Consider the following 27434-nt stretch of genomic DNA (forward strand, 5'->3'; position numbering starts at 1 on the left):
TGTATTAGTGCATAAAACATGGAATAGATTAAGCCAAACTCATGTGCGATCTTGCAAATGAGGCGGCCAAAGGGAAGAGACTCGGTCCTTCTACTCGAACGAGCGATGAGAATAATCTGACGCAAGACGTACATCGGCACACACAACTTCGCATCCTGCCCCACCTGATATAGGAAATCTACCATCAGGCGCGTACACTTGCTGCGGTTGCTCCACCTTGGATATACATTGAACGTAAAGATGTGGTGAAGCAAACGGAAGTCGTCCGTCATGAAAGAAGCCAGAAGACTCCTATTCGGCTGCCATTCAACCAGACGACCACACAGGAATCGGGTGCGACGATCCCTCTCTCGCACACTGTCCACATTCTTCTCGCTGGCATGCACTTCCCCAAGTGGCACCTTCAAGAGTCGAGATATCAAAGCAACATTGACAATTCCAACTCGACCGCTACCACAGGGAATCTTGAACTGCAGAGGATCCAGCGAAGGCTCCAGAATGTTGGCATAGAAGGCCCGAACAGTGCTAGCATTCGCGCGATACTCGCCTTCGAACAAGGGACCCCAACCAGCCCCTTCAAGGCGCTCCAACAAGAAGAACTCGCCAAAGAGCGGCGGATCAACATGAGCCTCAAAAAGGACTCTACGCCCCTCATAGACTCCATGCGACAATTCCACCAACAAGGTCCTACTGACAGGAGTTCGAGGATCGAGGTCCCGCTTCATCTGGAACTCGCGCGTGGCGGACGTTCTAGCGGCGGCACCTCTCGACCTCCGTGCACGGGTTGGGCGGCTCGGCCTGGCTTCATCTACGGGCGCTCTCTTCTTCCCCATCAAGGAAAGAAGGGAAGAAATGGAAAAGATGGCCGTCACAATCTCAAAGAGGGCCATGAGAAATGAGAGAAAGAGAGAAATAGGAAGATGGTGAGGCTTCCACACGACTATTAGCCAAATAGGGAATGAAAGGGCTCAAATGAGAAGGGAAAAAGAAGAAATCAGCAATAGAATGGAAGATTTGAGAATGGGGTGATGGGTTTGCACGAAAATGGGAGGAAGATGAAGATTTGGGAGAGATTTGGGAGAGTTTGGAGAGGTTTTGGAAGAAAAGGAAAGCTTGGGGGTGGGTTTTGTGAAGGAAATAGGTAAAAGGAAGGGTTTTAAAATGAAAACCGTGGAGGGGTGGGCCACACAAGGCCTATGGACGATCGGCCCGCGTCGGCCCGGCCCGCCAAGCCCGCTGACCGGCGATGGCATCGCCGGTCTCTGGACATATCGGCGATGCCTCGCCAATTTGGCGAGGCCCTCCTGGTCCCCCTTAGTCTAAAATGAGTGGTCCCCCCCTGGGCCCCACTGGAAATGCCCCAAATGGCCCCTTGCGTAGTTTGAAGCCTATCGGGTCATTCTGACAGAAATCAGATTCAACAACGATTTCTGGAAGGTTTAAAGATGAAAAAAGGGAAGATAGACCGTCTACACTCATTAATAGAGGGTCTAGGAAAGGTTTCGGGTTGCTGTGTGTGATCAGGTAAGAGTACAGACTCGATCTCGGCAAAGGTTTTCAAGAAACTTTCGCCAATAGAAGCTACGGAGCACAAACACAAAGCAATGATAGACCCGCACCCAAATACACTAAAGTGGCGACAACGTGCGGTGTGTGACCATAACCCAGGTCCGGTTTAATCCAGATCATGCTCTGATACCAACTTGTAACGCCCTGAAATTCAGGGGTCGAGCATAACTCAGCTCCCGAGTTTCAAAACATCACTTATGCAACATATTTAATGATGATGTATGTTGTCTGTAAGAGTATATAAAACATGGAATAGATTAAGCCAAACTGCAAACATAATTCAGGGATAAGTGAATAAAGCAAGCGGAAGACTTATAGTAAAATGTATACAAGTGTAAATTCCTGAATTACATATACAATCCAGATCATGTGAAAGTGTTATTTATCAAAATTTAAGTATCAAGTTACATCATTTCAGTCCCCAAAATATATCCCAGAAATCCCGCGCATCAGACCGAGGCTCGCTAGAACCCGTCAAAACCGCATATAGGAGAAGGCGGCCTCGTCGTCATCCAGCTCCCGCTCTGCCTCAGACGTCGCATCCACATCTGCAACATCAGGGCCTAAGACAGAGTCTGGTGGGTGTGTAACACCGCCCCAGAAACGTGGGAGTGAGTGATCAACTCAGTGGAACAATAAGGCACTGGTTAACATGTTATCAGTTCAATCAAACAGTAATGATAAAGCAGGATAAGTAATTAAATCCTAAGTACTCTTGTTAATACAAGTATGAATGCAATATGATGCGTGCCCTCACGCGTACACCCTCAGCGTCTTCATCTTACGTTACGCATGACATCGCCTCAAAGTGCACCACATCTACAAAGCACATGCAAATGCGGTGCATGGATATGATTATCAAGTTGTTATTAGTCCATTTCACACAACAGGATTGGGAAGATAAGATACCTTCCTCATATCACCATCCAAACAGTGATCCATACTAGGGTCGTCAATCCTAGATATCTCATACGATCATATAGTTGAGGTCGTAGCAAAGGGCTCGTCACCAATCAATGCACGCCTTTCATGCCCTTACTACCACAGATCGGCTCGTCACCTCCTTGCGGTATCCAGGTATGCTCGAGGTCACTACAAAGGGCTCGTCACCAATCAATGTAGGCCGACAGCACGAATATAGTGTCCCATACCACCATAATCGGCTCACGAGTTTAGTTGCTCACTGGTCACTACGGGGAGGCTCGTCACCCCAGCGTAGGCCGACAGCTCGACCACGGTGTCCCATACCACCATGTCCGGCTCATGAGTCTTAGCGGATCAGGTACCATGGTTATTAGGATTTCACTGGTAAGTTCGGTACCCTAGATTCAAGCAGTAGCGTCCATACATGGTTAACATACATCGGACAATCGGGTTAATTGACGAACTCGACTAGCACGAGCGCACGTTGAATTGAGCGACATAGAGTGCGCAAACACTCCGCATGGCCAAACCACTGCCGACAACTCTAATACGACTCGGATTCGTCTAATACGTCTTACGTGGCGAAAGCAATCTCAACCACGATTCAAAGGGTCAATTACCGATTTCCTGGACTAAGGCATAGTCCCAAACACCTTACACAACTACAGATATTCATACGGAATGTAAAGCAGTAATGGATCAACAGTTCAAATCATGGTACATACACATCTGAAGAATATCAACTTAACATAAATGTAAGCATAGGAGATGCTTGAATTTAAATAACTTGGAATGTAACTGCATAAAGGAAAACATGCGCATCCATAGGAGTATTGAGAATCACTTCTCAACGCCCGCAATAAGTGTAATAAGTTACACTTAGATCATTCATGCATTTCTACAAACACTTAGCATACGTGGAACAACATACATGACGCATGTTGAAATACATGCACTTAGACAATTCCTTTTATCAAGGAGTTGTCATACATGCATCTAGCATACATACATGACAAATAATCATGGCAAACACAAGTGCGTATTTTATACGTATACGGTACTTTATAAATACACTTAGAATACACAAATCTCAATATAGCACATGCATATCAGGAAAGCAATGTAAACATAACATTTGACATGTGAAATCTCATCCATAGCAAGAATAAATCACTAACTGGGATTGAAAGCCTTGAAAACCATAACCTATACACTTAAAGTCCGCACCTTAAGCAAAGAAAGAATCGCCGAGCTGATTTAGACGAGTTGTCTTCGTCAACGGCGCTAGAATACCCTAAAATAAGGATAGAAATGAGATACAACAACACCAAGTCTAGTCTAAGCTCTAACACAGGTTAGGGTTAGGTTAACTTACCCCAAAAGAACTCAGAATCGTCAGAGGAACGATTCAAAGTAACGGTTCAAAGGTGAAGAAGAACAAGGAAGAATCAAGATGATTCACCAACCAATCTCTCTCACTAACTCTCTCTTTTCCACTCTCTTTCCAAGCTAGGGTTAGAGAAAATCGTATGGAAATGAGAGCTAGGGTTTAAGGACTATATATAGGCCTTAAAATGATGGAAATAACCCCAGGGTCAAGGTATACTTAGGTTATAACCAAAGTAAGCCTTTCTCGATCCAACGAAGCACTTCTGGTGGGCCTATAACCACGAAAGGTCGGACTTAAGCTCATTGACCATGGATCTAGGTCAAGCCGAGATTTCATACCGACCGGCTCTTCAGATCAGCCGTGGCGGACCACACTCAATTCAACGGTCACAGAAACTCGATCAGGTCCACAAGCACTAGGATATGCCTGGGCCAACCATCCTAATCAGAGGGTGAAATTGGGTCAGAATCCAACGGTCAGAATGCTTAAAATCGTCGCGCAAGCGACATGACTCAGATTTCAATAAAAGCTTAATAAATTCCAACCGTTCTCACACTCTTCACTCCGAACTCAAGCAAATCGACCCAGAACATCAGATCGACTTGATTTTCGAAGTGAAGATCAAACCCAACTCAGTGACCGCAACAGCCTAAGATCATCGCCATCGGACTTTCGACACGCGGTCCAGGTCCGATCCAGATCTTCCAAAAATTCCCCAGAACAACTGGATTTAGCGATGGATCCCAGATTTCAGAGTAACGTAGCGCTCACTAATCTACACGTTTAGAGCCATGCAGATACAATTTAAAATGATTGATGCAGATTTCACAAGCAATCGAGTAAAGCGCTAATTACCCCAAAACAACTACTTAAGGAAAGATTAGCACAGAAATTCCAAGGTCGTTACAACATTATATCAGCCTAAGTGTAGGTTGTACTGGTTAGAGGTGAACCTAATTTAAAACCTCTGGTTTGAGGTGAACCTATTGTGAAACCTCCGTTAGTGAGATCCGGTACACTCAAGGGTTGAGTGTGTCCGCCGGAAGTGGAGTAGACAAGTAGTCGAACCACTATAAAAATAACTGTGTTTACGATAGTTATTGCTTGTGTGATTTCCTTAAATAGTTTCACATTTGCTTATCTGAGATCACACCTCACACACAGTCACTTCCATCATAAACTATGATTTGCACCTTATTTATCTTTCAAATAGTTTTTATGACTAGATCCTCTATTTGGCTTGGAAGCCATTAGAGTTACTTTGAAGAAATCCTGACATATGCATATTCTCTCAGGATAAGTTGGATAGGATTTTAAATTACCATAAAATATTAAAAAGTCCTATTCACCCCCCCCCCCCCCCCTCCTAGGACATATTGGCATATTCCCACTTCAACTAAAGCGGTCATTACCACAATTTCAATTGGTATCAGAGCGGGTCTCTCTTAAGGGCTTCACCGCCTAGAGAGTGATCTTGACTGAAGTTGGTAATATGGCCAAAGGAGAGGGCTCATCGGTCACTAGACCTCCAGTATTTGATGGATCAAACTATGCATACTAGAAGGCTAGAATGCATTACTTTATGAGATCTTTGGATCATGATATTTGGGATATAGTTAAAAGAGGATATGTGCCACCAACTGATCAAATCGTACTTGAAAATGGCACAACTATCACCAAACCAAAAGCCAAAGAGATGTGGATAGCATTCGATAAAGAAAAGAAAACCTCTGAAGCTAAAGCTATGAATGTTATCTACTGTGCTGTGTCCCAAGAAGTTTTCAATCAAATCAGTATGTGTGGGACAACCAAAGAAGCATGGGACTTGTTGGAATCAACCCATGAAGGAATAAACACTGTGAAGAGATCCAAACTGCAACTCCTAACATCACAGTTTGAAAGTCTCAGAATGGAAGAGCATAAGACCTTCATGGAGTTTTTCACAAAATTGAACATCATTTGCAACTATATGGGTGGATTAGGTGAAAAAGTTCCAGTTTCAAAATCGGTAGGAAAATACTAGGATCATTACCAGAACAGTTACTAGGATCATTACCGGAACGGTTTAATCCTAAAGTAACAACCATTGAAGAGGGTAGAAAGATAGATGAAATGAAAGTAGAAGAAGTAGCAGGTTCCCTATGAACATTTGAACTACACTTCAAACAAACCCCTAAATCCAAAACTATTGTCCTCAAAAATTCAAAGAATACAACAAATGAGGACATTGAAAGTGAAAGAGAGAACGAAGATGAGGAAGTGGCCCTGTTGGCACAACATTTTAGAAAGTTCTTTTAGAAAAATCGTCGCCATCCATTTAATGGAAGACAGGTGGACAACAAACATTTCATAGGTAAATCTGGTAAAAAGTCCAAGGAACCATAATGTTATACTTGTCGAAAGTTTGGACACCTGTCCATCAAATGCTCGAATAGGAAAACCAAAGGAAAAGCGATGGCAGCCACATGGGATGATACTGAAGAATCAAATTCTGAATGTAGTGACTCAGAGAACGATGGAGACCGGAAATCTCTGAAAATTCTTATGGTCTCTACTGCCTCCAGCATTCCTATTAAAACTGAGAACGTTGAAGAACCTCAGGCCACTGACTCATTTCCATCAGATAATGAGGAAACTGAGAAAGAAGAAGAAGAAAAGGATAAACTGCAAGATGCCTATAATCAACTCTATATTCATAGCATCATTATCCATAAAAAACTTGGAGTAACTGAAAAAAAAAATTTCCTGTAAAAAGATCTAGATAAAACATTGGAAATGAATACACATCTACTTAGTGATCTACAATAATACCACTCAGAAAATGATAGGCTGGAAAGGATCAATCGGTCTTTAAAATTTGAGTCATCAAAACTTACTAAACAGATTGATCTATTGGAAGAAGAAATTGAGCATATCAAGAATGAAAACCACACACATAAGTTTGATGTAAAACAATCCAGGAAGTTAGTTGAACTGAGTTACAAATTCTCTCAGAGTAGTGAAAAACTAGAAAAACTCCTAGGGATGGGAAGACCTAGAAAAGACAAGAGTGGTTTAGGACATAACTAGTCCAAGACAAAATCCAAAAATGCAGCACCAATATTTGAAAAATTAGCTGCATCAGGAAGTAAAACAAAGAAAACTCCAGTCTATCATTCATGTGGAGATCATGCCATTATAAATTTGAATGCATATATCCTAGGAGGACCCAACTCAATTCTGGTCAAAATCATACTGGTAAATACAGACCAACCAGAAGAACAATACAAAATGCTAGGAGTTCACCTAGGAATATGACTAGAGGTAATACGCATTCATCATCACCAAGAATGAAGGAATTATTGAATCAGGTGCCTGAATTGAATCAGAGAACTAAGGAATTTGTAAAATAAGGAAACATGATTTAGTTACCCAAATTGATCAATGGAACACAGACTACCAAAGTCAGAAATTTTGTCACAAAATGGGTAGTGAAAGAGAAGAATAATTGCCTTGTTGCTCACTCAAATTAGATAACAGGCAATGATGCTAAGCGGTACCTAGAAAGCGGGTGATCCAGACATGTCACAGGTGACAAATCTCTCCTCACAAATTATTCAAATCTTGATGATGGGATAGTCACCTATGGAGATGGAAGCACTGCTAAGGTAATAGGATGTGGAACCATAAAAGGAATGGAACTGCTCAAAAATGAGAGTGCTTTTTACATAAAAGGATTGGCTCATAATCTTTTAAGCATCTCTCAAATATGTGACAACAAACATATGGTTACCTTTAACAAGCAAGAGTGTGAGATCATAGACCTATCAGGCAAACCAGTGATGAAAGGGTATCGCACAAGTGACCACTGCTATATCATTAAAGGCAACGGAAAGGTTGATCCATATGCTTAGTAACATTTGAGTATAGAAAACATGTCCAAGTCATGCATCTAGATCTGGATAGTGGTTGAAATGATGCAATTTTGATAAATTTTCATGATATATATGAGGTCTCTCTCCTCAATCTTTTTGTATAAACATTCAGTTGTTTATAATTTTGGATGGTACAACTCTTGTATAAATTTTGATGTGCTTACAGACTGATATGCATATACATATATGGAAGAGTGTCGAAAACTAGAGATAACATGCTCCATTTTTCTCCTTGATAAGTAAATTGTTGAATCAAATGATTTATCGATCTCATCGACAAATACTCGATTCCATCGACAACCTTTGGAGAATCTGAAATGCCGGGATGATTGGTCTGCCCTTTTAATTTCTTTGAAGCCATGTTCAATGATATCGAAGGTCACCACTCTATAAAAGTCAGGCGAACAGAAAAAGAGTTTCACTTGTTCATCTCATTTTAGTGTTGCATCTCCTAGAACATTTTTTCTGGATAGTTGTCAATACCTAGAATCCAAGTCTCCTTTCATCCCAAGAAAAAAATTCTAAAGACAAAGGTCTGGTTCTTTTACAAAGTGCCTCAACTGAGAGTAAGAAAGGTAAGAAAAATGCAACTGCCTCATCTTCATTTTCAGACTTAGAAATCGTGGCAGAATGAGCTGTTCATAGGAAGTGCATTGAACCCTTTGGGATTATCAATCTCCTGGAACTAATTGGGTGGGGCAATATCATGAATTTTGGAGGAGGATTTCTGTATGATCTTGTGTATCAGTTTCTGAACTTAGTCTACAACGTTGGAAAGAATCCCCCACTTATTTCAGTCGTTGTCATAAATCGGACTGAGCACATCACCCCTGGACTCATAAGTCGTCTGGTTAGTGTAGAAGTCACTAGGATAACTATATCGGAACGGAATATGAACGGTCTTGGAGTATGGGGAGAAGTTACTCAAGCATTATGTAACAGTGCTACAATACCCCGAAATGCAAAGAATGCTCTTCATGTTAAGCATCTCAATCCTGTCTATAAAATTCTTCACAGCATCTTCAACACAAATGTCAATCCCTATGAGGTTTCTGGCAACAAGATTTCTCCATACATTCTCAGTATTCTGTATGATGTTCATCAAGGTATTCAAGTGTGTCTACCCACTCTTCTTCTACAATAGTTAATTTGTGTGACTACAGAAGAATACATCACTACACTTCCGTTCCCGTGTCTTATGTCCAAGCTTTCTCGACAGATCGGGATGCCTCCTACTAATGATCTCCCACACCCTTGTGCCTGGTTCAACTACGAAGACATTTGCAACTTGAATATCATTGATAATGTATTTCATGGTGGTATAACCAATCCAACCTCAGGCAAGGGAAATCCTGTGCACAGCCCCGACTAAGTCAATATCATGAAGGCGTTCACAAAACAAGACATTGTGCAACATCTTCTAGATGGACAATCTCACATGATGAAACGACTTGATAACTGTGAAGCTTGTCTTTTAGAGATTAAGCACATGATGATGGCTCTACAATGTACTACAAAATAAATTCTGGATTTCCTACCTAAGCACTGAGCATACCCAGGCTTTCATTATCTGTAGTGCGTCCTTCCTTTCATCACATACCTAGGGTCTCCATGGAATGCTTAGGGCAAAAATATCTTTTTGGATGCCCTATGCTCATATGAGTGTATGTGATGAATTACTTACCAGCATAGTCTGACAAGTTTTTTTGGATATGTATATGCCCATGGATGGGCTAGATACTTGTGTTTGTTTTTGGGTGCCCATGGATGGGCTTGATTTTTATTTTGTTTTGGGATGAAGGTTATACTATATCCAACTTTGGGCAGTACATATTATGGATATTTTAATTATGGTTGTTTATATCTCATATATCTTTACTGTCATGTTTCTTTGGTATGCTTACTGGTCTGCTTTGAATGATGCTATCATCTGTGACTCTTGACATCTGTTTTATATGGTTTATATAAATTGTGGTCTGTGATGCTTAATCTTTATTCTCATACTATTAGAGTAAGACCCCGTCTATTCCGTGCGACTTTCTATACTCATGTACACGAGGATCGACGCCCTTGGCCAAACCTGGACTAGCTGAGCATAGTACACACCCAACTGACCGAAATCCCAAGACCCCGAAACCTATTTCATATCGACCGCCCTGTCGCCATGATCGTGGAGGTACCACCCGTGCGTCGGTACGATACTCCGTTAGTGAGATATGCCGCGAAGAATCATTAATGTATCATGTGCGCAAGGTGCCATGTACTCCACTCCACACATGTGCACAACACATGTCATACACACATGCACATGCCACACATGGGTGAGAGAATCTCTACCCATGTGTGTGATGTCACACACCCATACCTCCCATCTCTCATGTACACCTCAAGTCAACTCTCCTCCATGCCACACCTCATGTATGACATCATCACACCATGCCATCTCATGTGTCTTTAATCCACCATTAATTGCAAATCATAAATTAATTATCATAATCCTAGCCTAAGCTAATATTAATTACATTAGCTTAACTTGACCAAAAGTTTATCCATTTCTCTATAAATACACCTCCATCCCTTAGCATTTCACCATTTTTTTTCTACACATGAGAGAGAGGAGTGATCTTGGTGGGCCATCAATTCCATCAATCTCATCCTTTCCATCCATCTCAGCCATCAATTCCATCCCTTCCATCCATCTCAACCATCCATCTAATTCATCAAGGTGAGTACACTCCCTACACTCTTATGGTTTATTTTCTTTCTTGATTATTCGGATGATTAATTGTGGTGATGATGTGATGATAATGATAATGATGATGTAGGACTCATTGATGGTAGGGCCCATTGTGATATATGGTTATACACATATAGATGATTGGATGAAACAAATATTAGCTTGATCTAAAGCTTGTGTGGGACCCACTAGCCGTGGGCCCACTGTGATGAAAACTAACCATCATAGAGGGGTATATGGTCACAAGGATGTGGATGAAGAGAAAACATAAATATCAACTTGGTCAACAAAACATGGCCCCATTATGATCTTTATATTCATCCAATCGTTCAAGCATAGCCCATTGGGCTGACCAAACTCTCACACCCACCCACCCATGCACACATGCACACAACAATTTAAATAAAAAAAAAGGTGTTGGACGCTGATTGCTGCCAGTGTCCAGGGGACGTTGCAGCAACAACGTCCCTGCTGCGTGAGACCAAGAGAGGGCAGGGCTGTGGGCCCACAACAGGCCCCACCCTTAATGTATGTATCTGATCCACACCGTCCATCCTATTTTCTAGGTTATTTTAGGTTTTAAGCCGAAAAATGAAACCAATCCAAATCTCTGTTAGGCCACACCATCAAAAGGACTATTTTAATAGTGTTAAACTATTAGGGCCCACTGTGATGTTTCTGTACATCAAAAAAATATTGCATATTGGACTCGTTGGATGTGTCACGAGCAAGAGAATGCAACAAATGGGTTAAATTTCTTTATGTGGGCCCCACCTATGAAAAACCACAACAAAACAAAAAAAATTAAAAAAATACATATACTGCTGCTGGTTGGAATGGGGAGGGACAGTGGGTCTCGCCACTGGTCTGACCATGATGCATGGCGAGCATCTACACCGTGCATTTGATGGGTCCCCTTTAAAAATGGGTCACTCTCAAAATTCAGCCGTACACGAAACTCAGGTGGCCCACATCATCAAAAAGTAAAATTAAAAATAAATTTATGAAGCTGAATAAATTAGCAATTTTCATGGGCCTGATCATGTGGTATATGTTTATCTAAACCATCCATCCATTTGGTGAGCTTGTCTTAAGGTTTGAGAAGAAAAATAAGATAGATCTAATTATCAAGTGGGCCACACTACAAAAGCAGCAAGAATTAGACTTCTACCATTGAAACCCTTTTTGGGTCAGAAGTTTTGGACCAATATGAAATTTATATTTCCCCTTAATCCAGGTCTTTATGACCTTATGAACAGATTGAATGGAAAATAAACGTTATGGTGAGCCCTGCGAATGGTTTAACGGTGAAATCATTATCCTCACTGCTAATTGAGGTGAGGTCCAAATAATCTTTGGTTATGATTCATTTTTGGATAATTTTCTAAAATGATCTCTAAAAAAGATGAACGGTGTAGGTAAAATAAATACATCACTTTAGGACCCATGTAACTTTGATCTCCTTGAGCTTTTCGTACAACTCAAAGCTTGAGCATGTAAAATCACTTGTTAGGTCCACCTAAAATTTGGATGAATCTAAAACTTGGTCTGACCCCTCAACCAGGTGGGACACACATAATGGATGGACTAGATTTATGAACTACATCTCTGTGGGCCCAACAAATGATTATGAATATTCAATAGAGGCTAACCCTCTCAACTTGTGTGTGGTATGGCCCACTTTGATGCAGGTGTTATGCCACTTAATTCACCATGGCTATGACATGATATATATTTAAGATCCTCACCATTTATCTATTTTATTAACCCCTTTGACGGTATGTTACCAAGATTAAGGCCCATCCAATGATTAGATAGCAGTACATTATGAAATATTCTAAATTGAACTCTCATCACTAAAAAATTATTATGGGCCATCCTGATGATGCATTAGATATTCAACCCATTTAGCCCACATACCGGATCCCCTTTAGGGCATTGTCCCAAAGATCAGTCAATCCAACCTGAATTGGTGGGTCATACACAACTCAACCTCATGGGAAATCCGCATGGACTCCACTGCATAGGACCCATTGTGAAATCCATTTATGTGTGGACCCAAGAATGTTAAGGCCCGTTTTGAGTGAATGCCATGTGGGCCCATCAGTGGTAGCCTTGTTCGGGCCAACCATTGGGCCTCTTCGAGAAGAGTTTGTAATCTCCATGTGTTGAACGTATGATGAACGGGTATTGTAATTTTTGAAGTAATGATGATTAATCCCTTAAATGGGCTGAGTATGGACAGCCCTTGATCACTTGACACTTTGGTTAGAGTGCGGCCCTAAGTAATAGGATCATGTGACTTGTGTTTAAACCCTTAAACATGTTTAATAAAAATAAATAGGTAGACTTTAGTGGCGTGAGGACGTACTTGGCCCCTTAATCATGAGGGCATGTGGCATATGTAGGGTCACCTAATCATATGCAATAGTGGAATATATGTAGTCATCTAACCGTATGATTGTGAAATGCACACAAGGCCAACCAATTACATGAAGTCAAGTGGCATTGGTGACCACTCAATGATATGACCACGTGCTTATGGGCATAGCCATAGTCACCTAAACCATGAACAACCGGGTTGTACGTGTAGATTTTCTTAGTCATGAGACTTATGATATAGGTTGAATTATACAATTTTATAATGGAGTGGCCCTCAATTCGGTGTCATGCAACATAAATACAACCCTTAAAATATGTTCATAGGTGAGGCAGATGCGGGGACCAATAAACTATATCTGATGTGATGGAAGCTAGTTCTTGGCCTCTTGATCATGTGACACTGACTCTGAGTCATTCTCCATATGAAGTATTGGGCGATTACAGTTTAAGAGTTAGTGTAACCGGGAATGGTGGGTATACTTGTGATTGCGCCTTGGATGCTTTGAGATGCGGTCACTAAACCAGGATACTAATTATATGTTAACTTAACCAAGTGAAATTATGGCATCGACAACCTGACCATGTGGGAGCTTAATAAAGTGGTTGCCCATAGATGTATGAGTTATGATAAGTAACCATGTGACCTTAAATCATTTATTAATGGCAAGTAGAGTGACATTTGTGTGGCCACTCAACCATATGGACTTCTGATAATGGAGTGACTATAAGACCATGTGGGCATGTGAGAGTTGTGTGATTACTCAGACTCATGTACTATGCTGATGGTATAACCTCTTGGGTATGTGAACTTAGGACGTGTGTCAGATCGATTATAGACCCTACCTTGATGTAAGTATTACATGTTTCACTATTTATCCATTAGGCTAGCTAATTCTAGAACATGATTTCAAAATAACCTAGATCCAATTCCTAAATAAGTCAGACGATATGAAATAGTGTTAATTGAACGTATAACTTTCGAACACTTGTAAACCCACTCAATGTACGTATTTTATCCACACTGATCAATTGTTTTGTCAACTAAATAGTTCGATCATGGAGCCCGTAATGATAGTTTGCGAATTAGTATTAATTTTCCAACAATATCTAATGTCACGCCCCAAACTCGGAGACCGGGCTCACAAAATTCCCGATCGCCGAATCCGGCGCCGACAGCCTCCGTAGAACCCCATTCTCGGCTCCCAGCGCCCATTCACCAGGTTCCGATCCTGGGATGCTACAAGGAGGATTTTCAACATCAATTTGATTCGTAATAAGCATAACCAAAGGCATAACCCATAAATAGCAACCAAAAACTCCATCACATTTCCACTATAATCAAAAACTTTACAAGTACAATAAGCATAAGGGAAATACAATGATGATAGACCAAAAGCTCCAAAAAGATCAGCCACGTGTCCAAGCCTCACCTGCTGCGATCCAACGTCACCGCAACGGTCGTGCATAAGCTTATAAAGCTTAGAGGGTGGTGAAAGTGTATGCTCAAGGTGATAATGTAGTCATGCAATATTCAGAGTAATGCGGAACATGCTAATGAATGCTAAGAATCCCATTAGCCGTACAAGGCCATGCGGTGCAAAGAATGATGTCGGCCATACCAAGGCCATGCAATACAAAATGCAAGTCAAGCATACAAATCCTCATCTAAGTCCACATGTCAATACGGCTCAAATCTGGAATATCACTGGGGTCTAGTACACTCCAAGCCGATTGCCGCCCCATCGCGCGCAATAAGGTGAGTGGAAAAGACCTCACTATCCGCCGCCAATATCGGGCCCGGCCGTCAATAGCGGACCCATTCCTCGAGGTGGTCTCAGCCTAGCATTGCTCCCTACTCTCGGGCGTAAGGCCACACCCCCTTCCAACCGACACGACATAGTGGGAGCAACCGTCTGGTAATCGGCACCCAACGCTCATGCACCCACTCGGTCTAGACGTTGGAGCAACCTCCTGGTACCATAAGGGTTTAGGAACTTTCACCCAGGATATCTATCGCACCCCATGTAGAACAGTTTGGTATCCAATCCCGCCAACCACGATACGTCCGTGGAGGCTACGACCCTGATGTCGTCCTGCGAGTAACCATACACACAATGCGAATGCATGAATCACACTATTCAGTCATGCGGCAATCCTTCGCGTATCGTGCGCTCATGTAGGCAACACCCGTACGGAGCCCCTAAACAATGCCAAGGCTATGCTATGATCATCATTTCTCATATCAAGCATACGTATGATGCATATGATCATGAATCATGGAATTAAATATGTTATATGGGGTGGATGATGTTCATAATGAAGATGGGCCTAGACGGCCTACACACTACACATATGGGCCTAACAGTGGGCCCAAGGGAAAGTCATAATGCGGACATTTAACCACACTACACTTACAATGTGGACGTCAAACCAACATTGCTCCCAAGGCACGATCCACAAATATCATTTCATAAGTTATTTTGGGATCACACATTGCAATGGACCTTAGGTACATCCATTGGGCCCTTAAATACATCAAATTAGCCAAGTCACATGGGCCTTATATTCATTAAGTGGGCCACATCAATGGGCCGCACCAATGGGCCTTATGTGCATTGCAATGGACTATAAACTGTGGGCTTTAGAACGTATCAAATGGGCCTAATCTTATGGGCCTTACATGTGTCAAATGGGCCTCGACAGTTGGGCCCCATATATGCATCAAATGGGCCTACTCACATTAGCCACATTTCATCTTAATGGGCCTCGACCCATGGGCCCCTAATACATTAAATGGGCCTCGACCCATGGGCTCTATATATACATTAAAGTGGGCCTCAACCATGGGCCACACGTACTGAGGTGGGCCTTACCTATATATCAAGGTGGGCCTCAATCATGGGCCTCAACATTAGTAAAAATATATACATAAAATATAGTATATAATATATATAGTATATAATATATATATACATAATACATATAATATTATATGAAATATAATATTATATATATATATATATACACACACACACGCACACATCACAGTGGGCCCACACACTCATCACAGTGGCTCCACGTCCACCGTCCAGGCGGACGGTGAGACTAAAACACTTACATCACTGTGGGCTCCATGTGGGGCCCACCATAATGTTTATATTCCATCCAGGCCGTTGATAAGGTCACCTGGACCCAGGTGAAGGGTGGAAACAAATTTCACCTTGATCCCAAACTTTTGTGGGCCCAGAAAAGGTTTCTAGGGTGGAGTTCAATTCACACTGTTTCCTACGGTGTGGGCCACCTGAGTCTTGGATCGAGCTGATTTTTGGGGTTGAAATATGCAATATGCCTTCCATCTTGGCTTGATACCGCGCCTATGCCGACATGTGATGCATCCGTATCTACCTGAAATACTTTTTTGAAATCCAGTAGGTCTAAAACTGGAGCTTCCGATAATTTTTTTTTTTTTTAAATTTTTAAAGGATTTTGCAGGTGGGGTCCATATCCAGGGAATCCACGCCATCCAGTGCTCTTCCATGGCTCACCACGAGCAGTTCAAGTCCAATATCGGACATGTTTTGGCGTATAGGAAGTTAGGGAAGGTTTCAATGGTGAAAACCGCCATTTGGTATGGTATGGCCCGCCCGAAGGTCCGATTAACCCCATCTTTTGGCTCAACGCCTAAAACAGGTTTGGGAAAAGAATGGACGGCATGGATTTAATACATACATCAAGGTGGAGTCTACACAAGTGGGCCATCCCCAAACCAAGCTAACATTTACATTTCCCCTGAAACGTCCAGCGTCCCTGGACGCTGGACTCTATAAATACACTAGAGGTGGGCCTTGCTTATGTGGGCCACCTCATGGAGGATGGCGTGGATACTACACACAAAGTGGGCCCACTTGTAGATGGCTTGGAAAGGATGCATGTTTCAGGGTGGGATCCATCCAAGTGGGCCATACAACCCTGTTATGATCACACATATAAAGAGAAAAGGAAATAGAGAGGGAGAGAGAGATAGAGAGTGAGACCCGCGTGATGGAGGGACCCGCACTATGGGCCCTCCCTTGCACTAAATCATACATCAAGTGGGTCCCATTACATGTGGGGTCCATGGAATTGAAATCCAACGGTGGAGATCCTTTCTCCACTAAAATAGATGGTCTAGATGACCCTAAGCATACAAGAAAATAAACATCATGATGGGGTCCATGGAGAATGGCCCCATCATGGAATGATCATGATGATCCAAGTGGGCCATCGGCCACATCTTAGGGTCCAAAGTGAGATCCAAACCATTGATCGGTTGGCCTCACTTGGCCCATCTTAAAAATATGAAAATCTACCCTATCAAGGCACCCACCACTTGATCTTCTTGCTCCCTTGGCTTCCTTAGCTCCTTGTGCTTCTCTTTGATGGAGGAAGATGAAAAATGGATGGTTGAGATGAGAGATGAAGGGGTAGGAAAGGTGGACCTCACAAATGAAGTTTTCTCACCATGGGGGACTCATACGTATGGTGCTCTCTCTTGGATTTGGATTTTTGAAAAAATGAATAAGAGAGATAGTTGTAAAGGGAGAGAGAGAGAGAGAGAAAGAGATGGGTGATGGAGTGATGGGGGATGGTTTGGGTTGAAAATTGTAAAAGGAGGTATGGTTGATGTTGAAAATGGGAAAAAGAGGAGTGGTGAGGTGGAAAGAGGGTAGACTTTTGTAAAAGGTGGAGATGGGTTGTTGTACTTGAGGTATGGGATACTTTAATGGTTGATTGATGGGACTAATTGTAGAGATTCTCTCGAAATCCACAACGTGTTCTTCAGAATAAATGCGGGCCCACATCTTCTGGCACAGGTATCGGTTCGGTGCGCAAGTCAAGGCGTTGGAACCGCGCGACGACGCCGTCGCTATGATATAACTTTCGGACCAAGCCGAGTCGGTGCGACTGGCTTAGGATCGTGCGCAAACACCGAATACGATGCGAAGGTTGCCGAAATTTGACCGGAAGGACCGCGGAAGCCAACGGAATTCTTGTACTACCTTAATGAGTGTTAGTTACCTATATTATCTACTTGTTGACACCCACCGTAATGTTTACATGAGGACCTATTTGCTTGCAGTACCACTTGGAAGTAGGACCCACTACGTTGTATGAGACAAACCCACGTCATCTAACCGCAATTAACCCTTATATGTATATTATATATAGCAAGTCGCTCAACTTAGGGCTCACTGTATCTTATGTGGTTTACCTGTGCCTTCCAAACCATTGTAGAACTACCATGATAATTATTTGCAATCCAACCCACTAACAACCCACTTGAAGGTGAAGCCCTCTACATTATATGAGTTTCACCAGCACCATCCATCCTGTGGTTCATTTAATATATGTTATATCTATGCCTTTCATCTCACAACCACTTGGTGCGTGTACTTTATGTCAACACCACTCATTAACCATAAGGCCCAGTTAGGGAATAACCATATGGTTCTAATAGAAGAAAATCATGTTGAAAGCCGCTAATGGAATATCTATCTTGCGAAGGATATGGTGTAATTTTGAATACAATTAATGCTCGTGATTATGATAGCTATGGAGTATATTACTGATGTTAGTGATTATGATTAATAGAAGTATGTGATTTAATATTTTGATTAATGTTGTTCCATTTCCTAGCATACTCAATTCATTTACTTGACCATGTTGTTATTAATCATACTCATGCACCTTGGAATGTTGGTATGTGCAAAATATACTTCAATATATTTGTTTATGTGTAAGATATGTCCTCTACAGCTTAGTCACATGACTATGGATTGATATAGTTGATGGTGGCACATAATTGTATGTCATTTTTGGCTTAAAGGTTAAGCAGACCCTTAACTCATCGCATTATATGCATACCACATGCACTTAAGCGTATGCCTTATCATAATTGCTTAAATCCATGCATACTCATAGCATACATGATGATCGAAATACCACAGTCTTGCCGTATAACATGAGTTGGATCTTGACGACGAAATGTATATCTATGATGATGACTTAGGTTATCCCTGAAAATGAACGGGACACCAGAAGTGTGGAAATAGTAGGGGATGATGTGCCCCTTGGGTTGAAAGTCCCTAAACCCTGATGCTAGCTAGGGTTGCCTCACCGTCGGGCCGAGTGGATACATGGGTCATGGATTTAACTCCCACTGACAAGGTCGGGTTGAGAAGAGGGGTCCAACCTGCTTAAGGGCTGAGCTGCAAACAGCGACCAGTCTGACTCACCGGCGATGAGAAGTGCAAATGAAGTCCGCTACTGGCATGCCGGGTGAACGTCCACCACAGGGCGGGTATGTGAGGTCAATTACTAGTGTCTGGTGTATAGGCGTTGACCACAGTATTTCTCATGATATACAGTTGGTGGAAGTCCAGCACAGGGTGGGTATGCGAGGTCGATTACTAGTGTCTGGTGTATAGTATCGACCACAGTGTTTCCTGAGATATACAGTTATGATATGGCATGACAATATGATGATGATGATGTGATTGCGGATGTGTGTAATACAGTTATGGCTGTGGTATAGGAGAAATGAAAATATAACTTAGTGATGCTGGTAGCATTGACTTAAGTGTTCCTATGTTGCATATGCATTGCATTGGCATTGACATCATACCTAACATACTACACGCCTTTTACCATACATGATTTCTTTATGGCATATTTATCTTGCTTGCATGTATGACACACTACACACACGTGTGTACTCACTAGGCTTTTTGCCTAAGCTTCCTATTTTCCATTTTTTTAGGGTTGGAGTAGCTTGGAAGACTTAGCTTTCTCGATGTATTGTCTCTATTTCCCAATGTTGACATTATGTACCTTTCAAAGAGCATTGTGCTTGTAACCATCAAGATTTATAATGAAGAGTGTTGCTTGGTATTTTGATCATGGATCTTCATGCTCAGGTATTATTATAATAAATAAAAATTAGTCGAAAATCTTCCTTGTGGTGTGCCGAGCTTAGGACTTGGGTGTATGGAAGTCGAGTGCCGGATTTGGGGCATCACGGAAGCTATCCGTCCCCGGATTTGGGGCGTGACAGAAGATGGTATCAGAGCACAAGATTTGGGATCACTTACAAGCAAAGTCAGTAACTGGAAAATATAGAAGAACTTAAACTAGGTCTCCCATTGTCATTAATCGAGAACCTAGATGCTATTAGTACCCCTGATTTGTATGAATCTAGAGACATGAATCCAAGATTCCCATTTTGAGAACCTAGTCAAAATAAGATTCCCTAGTTGAGAACGTAGAGATTATACTTAACACCCAGGCATGAGGGAGATATCCGCGAGCAATACCCTCACTTATGGGATGGATGATTGTATTGTATATGTATGATGATATGTATATTTGGATTCTATGTTATGAGTTTGATAGTGTGTTTGAAACTAGAAATTTCAAGGATGAAATTTTTATTAGGAGGGTAGATTGTAAGACCCTGTCTATTTCGTACGACTTTCTATGCTCATGTACATGATGATCGACACCCTTGGCCAAACCTGGACTAGTCGAGCATAGTACACACCCAATTGACCAAAATTCCAAGACCCCAAAACCTATCTCATATCGACTGCCCCGTCGCCGCGATCGTGGAGGTACCACTCGTGCGTCGGTACGATACTCCGTTAGTGAGATACGTCGCGAAGAATCATTAATGTATCATGTGCGCAAGGTGCCATGTACTCCACTCCACACATGTGCACAACACATGTCATACACACATGCACATGCCACACATGGGTGAGAGAATCTCTACCCATGTGTGTGATGTCACACACCCATACCTCTCATCTCTCACATACACCTCAAGTCAACTCTCCTCCATGCCACACCTCATGTATGACATCATCACACCATGCCATCTCATGTCTCTTTAACCCACCATTAATTACAGATCATAAATTAATTATCAAAATCCTAGCCTAAGCTAATATTAATCACATCAGCCTAACTTAACTAAAAGTTTATCCATTTCTCTATAAATACACCTCCATCCCTTAGCATTTAACCATTTTTTTTTCTACACATGAGAGAGAGAGAGGAGTGATCTTGGTGGATCATCAACTCCATAAATCCCATCCCTTCCATCCATCTCAACCATCAATTCCATCCCTTCCATCCATCTTAACCATCCATCTAATTCATCAAGGTGAGTACACTCCCTACACTCTTATAGTTTATTTTCTTTCTTAATTATTCAGATGATTAATTGTGGTGATGGTGTGATGATAATGATAATGATGATGTAGGACTCATTGATGGTAGGGCCCATTGTGATATATGGTTATACACATATAGATGATGGGATGAAACAAATATTAGCTTGATCCAAAGCTTGTGTGGGAACCACTAGCCGTGGGTCCACTGTGATGAAAACTAACCATCATACAGGAGTATACGGTCACAAGGATGTGGATGAAGAGAAAACATAAATATCAGCTTGGTCAGCAAAACATGGCCCCATTATGATCTTTATAGTCATCCAACCGTTCAAGCATAGCCCATTGGGCTGACCAAACTCTCACACCCACCCACCCATGCACACATGCACAAAACAATTTAAACAAAAAAAAGGTGATAGACGCTAATTGATGCCAGCGTCTAGGGGACGTCGCAGCAACGTCCCTGCTATGTGAGACCAAGAGAGGGCAGGACTGTGGGCCCACAACAGGCCCCACCCTTAATGTATATATCTGATCCACACCATCCATCCTATTTTCTAGGTCATTTTAGGCGTTGAGCCGAAAAATGGAATCAATCCAAATCTCTGTTAGGCCACACCATCAAAAGGACTATTTTAATAGTGTTAAACTATTAGGGCCCGCTGTGATGTTTCTGTACATCAAAAAATACTGCATATTGGACTCGTTGGATGTGTCACAAGCAAGAGAATGCAACAGATGGGTTGAATTGTCTTTATGTGGGCCCCACCTATGAAAAACCACAACACAACAAAAAATTTAAAAAATACATATATGCAAGGGGCGTCAGCCCCTTGCTGCAGATGTACGAGCGTCCAGGGATGTTGCAGCGGCTGCTACTTGTTGGAACGGGCAGGGACAATGGGTCCCGCCATTGGTCCCACCATGATGCATGTCGAGCATCTACACCGTGCATTTGATGGGTCCCCTTTAAAAATGGATCACCCTCAAAATATTGTCGTACATAAAACTTAGGTGGCCCACACCATTATAAAATAAAAATAAAAATAAATTTATGTAGCTGAATAAATCAGCAATTTTCATGGGGTTGATCATGTGGTATATGTTATATCTAAACCATCCATCCATTTGGTGGGGTTGTCTTAAGGTTTGAGAAGAAAAATAAGATAGATCTAACTATCAAGTGGGCCACACTACAAAAGCAGCAAGAATTAAACATCTACCATTGAAACCCTTTTTGGGTCAAAAGTTTTGGACCAATATGAAATTTGTATTTCCCCTTAATCCATGTCTTTATGACCTTATGAACAGATTGAATGGAAAATAAACGTTATGGTGGGCCCTGTGAATGGTTTAACGGTGAAATCATTATCCTCACTGCTAATTGAGGTGAGGTCTAGATAATCTTTAGTTATGATTCATTTTTAGATAATTTTCTAAAATGATCTCTAAAAATAGATGAATGGTGTAGGTATAATATATACATCACTTTAGGACCCATGTAACTTTGATCTCCTTGAACCATTCATACAACTCGAAGCTCGAGCATGTAAAATCACTTGTTAGGTCCACCTGAAATTTGGATGTATCTAAAACGTGGTCTGATCCCTCAACTAGGTGGGACACACATAATGGATGGGCTAGATTTATGAATTACATCGCTATGGGCCCAACAAATGATTATGAATATTCAATGGAGGGTAACCCTCTCAACTTGTGTGTGGTATGGCCCACTTTGATGCAGGTGTTATGCCACTTAATTCACCATGGCTATGACATGACATATATTTAAGATCCTCACCGTTTATCTATTTTATCAACTCCTTTGATGGTATGTTACCAAGACTCAGGCCCATCCAATGATTAGATAGTCGTACATTATGAAATAATGTAAATTGAACTCTCATCACTAAAAATTTATTGTGGGCCATCTTGATGATGTATTAGATATTCAACCCATGTAGCCCACGTATCGGGTCCCCTTTAGGGCATTTTCCCAAAGATCAGTCAATCCAACCTAAATTGGTGGGTCATACACAACTCAACCTCATGGGAAATCCCCATGGACTCCACTGCATAGGACCCGTTGTGAATTCCATTTATGTGTGGGCCCATGAATGTTAAGGCCCATTTTGAGTGAATGCCATGTGGACCCATCAGTGGTAGCCTTGTTCGGTCCAACCATTGGGCCTCTTCGACAAGAGTTGGTAATCTCCTTGTGTTGAATGTATGACGAACTGGTAATGTAATTTTTAAAGTAATGATGATTAATCCCTTAAATGGGCTGAGTGTGGACAACCCTTGATCACTTGACACTTTGGTTAAAGTGCGGCCTTAAGTAATAGGATCATGTGACTTGTGTTTAAACTCTTAAACATGTTTAATTATAATAAATATGTAGTCTTTAGTGGCGTGAGGACGTACTTGGCCCCTTAATCATGAGGGCATGTGGCATATGTAGGGTCACCTAATCATATACAATTGTGGAATATATGTAGTCATCTAACCATATGATTGTGAAATGCACATAAGGCTAACCAATTATATGAAGTCAGGTGGCATTGGTGACCACCCAATGATATGACCATGTGCTTATGGGCATAGCCATAATCACCTAAACCATGAACAACTGGGTTATACGTGTAGATTTTCTTAGTCATGAGACTTTTGATATAGGTTGAATTATACAATTTGAAAATGGAGTGGCCCTCAATTCGGTGTCATGTGACATAAATACAACCCTTACATTATGTTCATAGGTGTGGCAGATGCGGGGACCACTAAACTATATCTGATGTGATGGAAGCTAGTTCTTGGCCTCTTGATCATGTGACACCGAGTCCGAGTCATTCTTCATATCAAGTATTGGGCGGTTACAGTTTAAGAGTTAGTGTAACCGGGAATGGTGGGTATACTTGTGATTGCGCCTTGGATGCTTTGAGATGTGGTCACTAAACCAGGATACTAATTATATGTTAACTTAACCAAGTGAAATTATGGCATCGACAACCTAACCATGTGGGAGCTTAATAAAGTGGTAGCCCATAGATGTTTGAGCTATGATAAGTAACCATGTTACCTTAAATCATTTATTAATGGCAAGTAGAGTGACATTTGTGTGGCCACTCAACCATATGGACTTCTGATAATGGAGTGACCATAAGACCATGTGGGCCTGTGAGAGTTGTGTGATTACTTAGACGCATGTACTATACTGATGGTGTAACCTCTTGGGCATGTGAACTTAGGATGTATGTCAGATCAAATATAGACCCTACCTTGATGTAAGTATTACATGTTTCACCATTTATCCATTAGGCTAGCTAATTCTAGAACATGATTTCAAAATGACCTAGATCCAATTCCTAAATAAGTCAGACGATATGAAATAGTGTTAATTGAACGTATAACTTTTGAACACTTGTAAACCCACTCAATATACGTATTTTATCCGCACTGATCAATTGTTTTGCCAACCAAATAGTTCGATCATAGAGCCCGCTGACATGTGCCTTGTGCATCTGAACTGTTTATTCTTGTACTACCTTAATGAGTGTGAGTTACCTATACTATCTACTTGTTGACACCCACCGTAATGTTTACATGAGGACCTATTTGCTTGCAATACCACTTGGAAGTAGGACCCACTACGTTGTATGAGACAAACCCATGTCATCCAACCGTAATTAACCCTTATATGTATATTATATATAGCGAGTCGTTCAACTTAGGGCTCACTGTATCTTATGAGGTTTACATGTGCCTTCCAAACCATTGTAGAACTACCATGATAATTATTTGCAATCCAACCCACTAATAACCCACTTGAAGGTGAAGCCCTCTACATTATATGAGCTTCACCAACACCATCCATCCTGTGGTTCATGTACTATATGTTATATCTATGCCTTTCATTCATAACCACTTGGTGCGTGTACTTTGTGTCACCACCACTCATTAACCATAAGGCCCAGTTAGGGAATAACCATATGGTTCCAATAGAAGAAAATCATGTCGGGCCAAAACCGCTAATGGAATATCTATCTTGTGAAGGATATGGTGTAATTCTCAATACAATTAATGCTCGTGATTATGATAGCTATGGAGGATATTAGTTATGTTAGTGATTATGATTAATAGAAGTATGTGATTTAATATTTTGATTAATGTTGTTCCATTTCCTAGCATACTAAATTCATTTACTTAACCATGTTGTTATTGATCATACTCATGCACCATGGAATGATGGTATGTGCAAGTGTACCTCAATATATTTGTTCATGTGTAAGATATGTCCTCTTCAACTTAGTCACATGACTATGGATTGATATAGTTGATGGTGGCACATGATTGTATGTCATTTTTGGCTTGAAGGTTAAGCATACCCTTAACTCATGGCATTATATGCTTACCACATGCACTTAAATGTATGCCTTATCATAATTGCTTGAATTCATGCATAATCATGGCATACGTGATGATCAAAATACCATAGTCTTACCGTATAACATGAGTTGGATCTTGATGACGAAATGTACATCTATGATGATGACTTGGGTTATCCCTGAAAATGAACGGGACACTAGAAGTGTGGAAATAGTAGGGGATGATGTGCCCCTTGGGTTGAAAGTCCCTAAACCCTAATGCTAGCTAGGGTTGCCTCACTGTCAGACCAAGTGGATACATGGGTCATGGATTTAACTCCCACTGACAAGGTCAGGTTGAGAAGAGGTGGGTCCAACCTGCTTAAGGGCTGAGCTACAAACAGGGACCAGTCTGACTCGTCGGCGATGCGAAGTGCAAATGAAGTCTGCTACTGGCTTGCCCGGTGAAAGTCCACCATAGGGCGGGTATGCGAGGTCAATTGCTAGTGTCTGGTACATAGGTATTGACCATGGTGTTTCCCATGATATACAGTTGGTGGAAGTCCAGTACAGGGTGGGTATGCGAGGTCAATTACTAGTGTTTGGTGCATGGTATCGACCACAATGTTTCCTGAGATATACAGTTATGATATGGCATGACAATATGATGATGATGATATGATTGTGGATGCGTGTAATACGGTTATGGTTGTGGTATAGGAGAAATGAAAATATGACTTAGTGATGCTGGTAGCATTGACTCGGGTGTTCCTATGTTGCATATGCATTGCATTGGCATTGGCATCGTACCTTACATACTACACGCCTTTCACTATACATGATTTCTTTATGGCATATTTATCTTGCTTACGTGTATGACACACTGCACACACGTGTGTACTCTCTAGGCTTTTTGCCAAGCTTCCTATTTTCCATTTCTTTCAGGGTTGGAGTAGCTTGGAAGACTTAGCTTTCTCGATGCATTGTATCTATTTCCCATTGTTGACATTATGTACTTTTCGAAGAGCATTGTACTTGTAACCATGAAGATTTATAATGAAGACTATTGCTTGGCATCTTGATCATGGATCTTCATGCTCAGGTATTATTATAATAATAAAAAATTAGTCAAAAATCTTCCTTGTGGTGTGCTGAGCTCGGGACTTGGTGTACGGAAGTCAAGTGCCGGATTCGGGGCATCACGGAAGTTGTCCATCCCTGGATTTGGGGCATGACAATTAGTCATCGCAGCTTTTCTTTGAATTGATATACTTCCAGGGGATGTTCTTTTATTTCTATTCTGCTTATGCTCCCTAAATGTTGGTTCTCCCATATGATTCAACTTTAGTCAATATCCATTATTACATTATCCTTTGCCAATGACTGACAAAAAGGGGGAGAACAAATTCACACTCCTGGACAAAATTGTGTGTATTTGTTTATGAATGGTGTTACAAGTGTTAGGGGGAGCAGCTGCAAGAAGATAGGAGGAGATTGCTGTTAGGGGGAGCAGCTACTGAATGTGTGTGTGTTTGTGTGCAAACTAGATAACTTTGTAAAATTATGTAAAGTTCATGTACACACAATTTAGTGTGTTCGTCTATAAGTTGTTCTCGGGTGTTTTGGTGTTTTGTCACGTAATTGACAAAGGGGGAGATTGAAAGTGCCCTTGTTTGTCAATTAGCATAAGCATTGAGTCAGCTGGATAAAGGAGCCCCATAGGAAGATTGATCAAGCATCTGCCTCAATAGGATGTATGCCCGAACTCGTCATAGGTAAATTTTAGCCTCACATCCCATGTCCCAAAACACTAGGTACTTAAATCCCTTAAAATTGAATAGAACACCCTTAGGTTTTGTGGTTAGAAAACTTTTCCAAACTTCAGGAAAAATCTTTAAGTTTTCTACCCTTTGTCGATTTATTGATACGTGGTTCGAT

This window comes from Magnolia sinica, chromosome 14 (genome assembly GCF_029962835.1).
Source record: "Magnolia sinica isolate HGM2019 chromosome 14, MsV1, whole genome shotgun sequence".
NCBI lineage: Eukaryota > Viridiplantae > Streptophyta > Magnoliopsida > Magnoliales > Magnoliaceae > Magnolia > Magnolia sinica.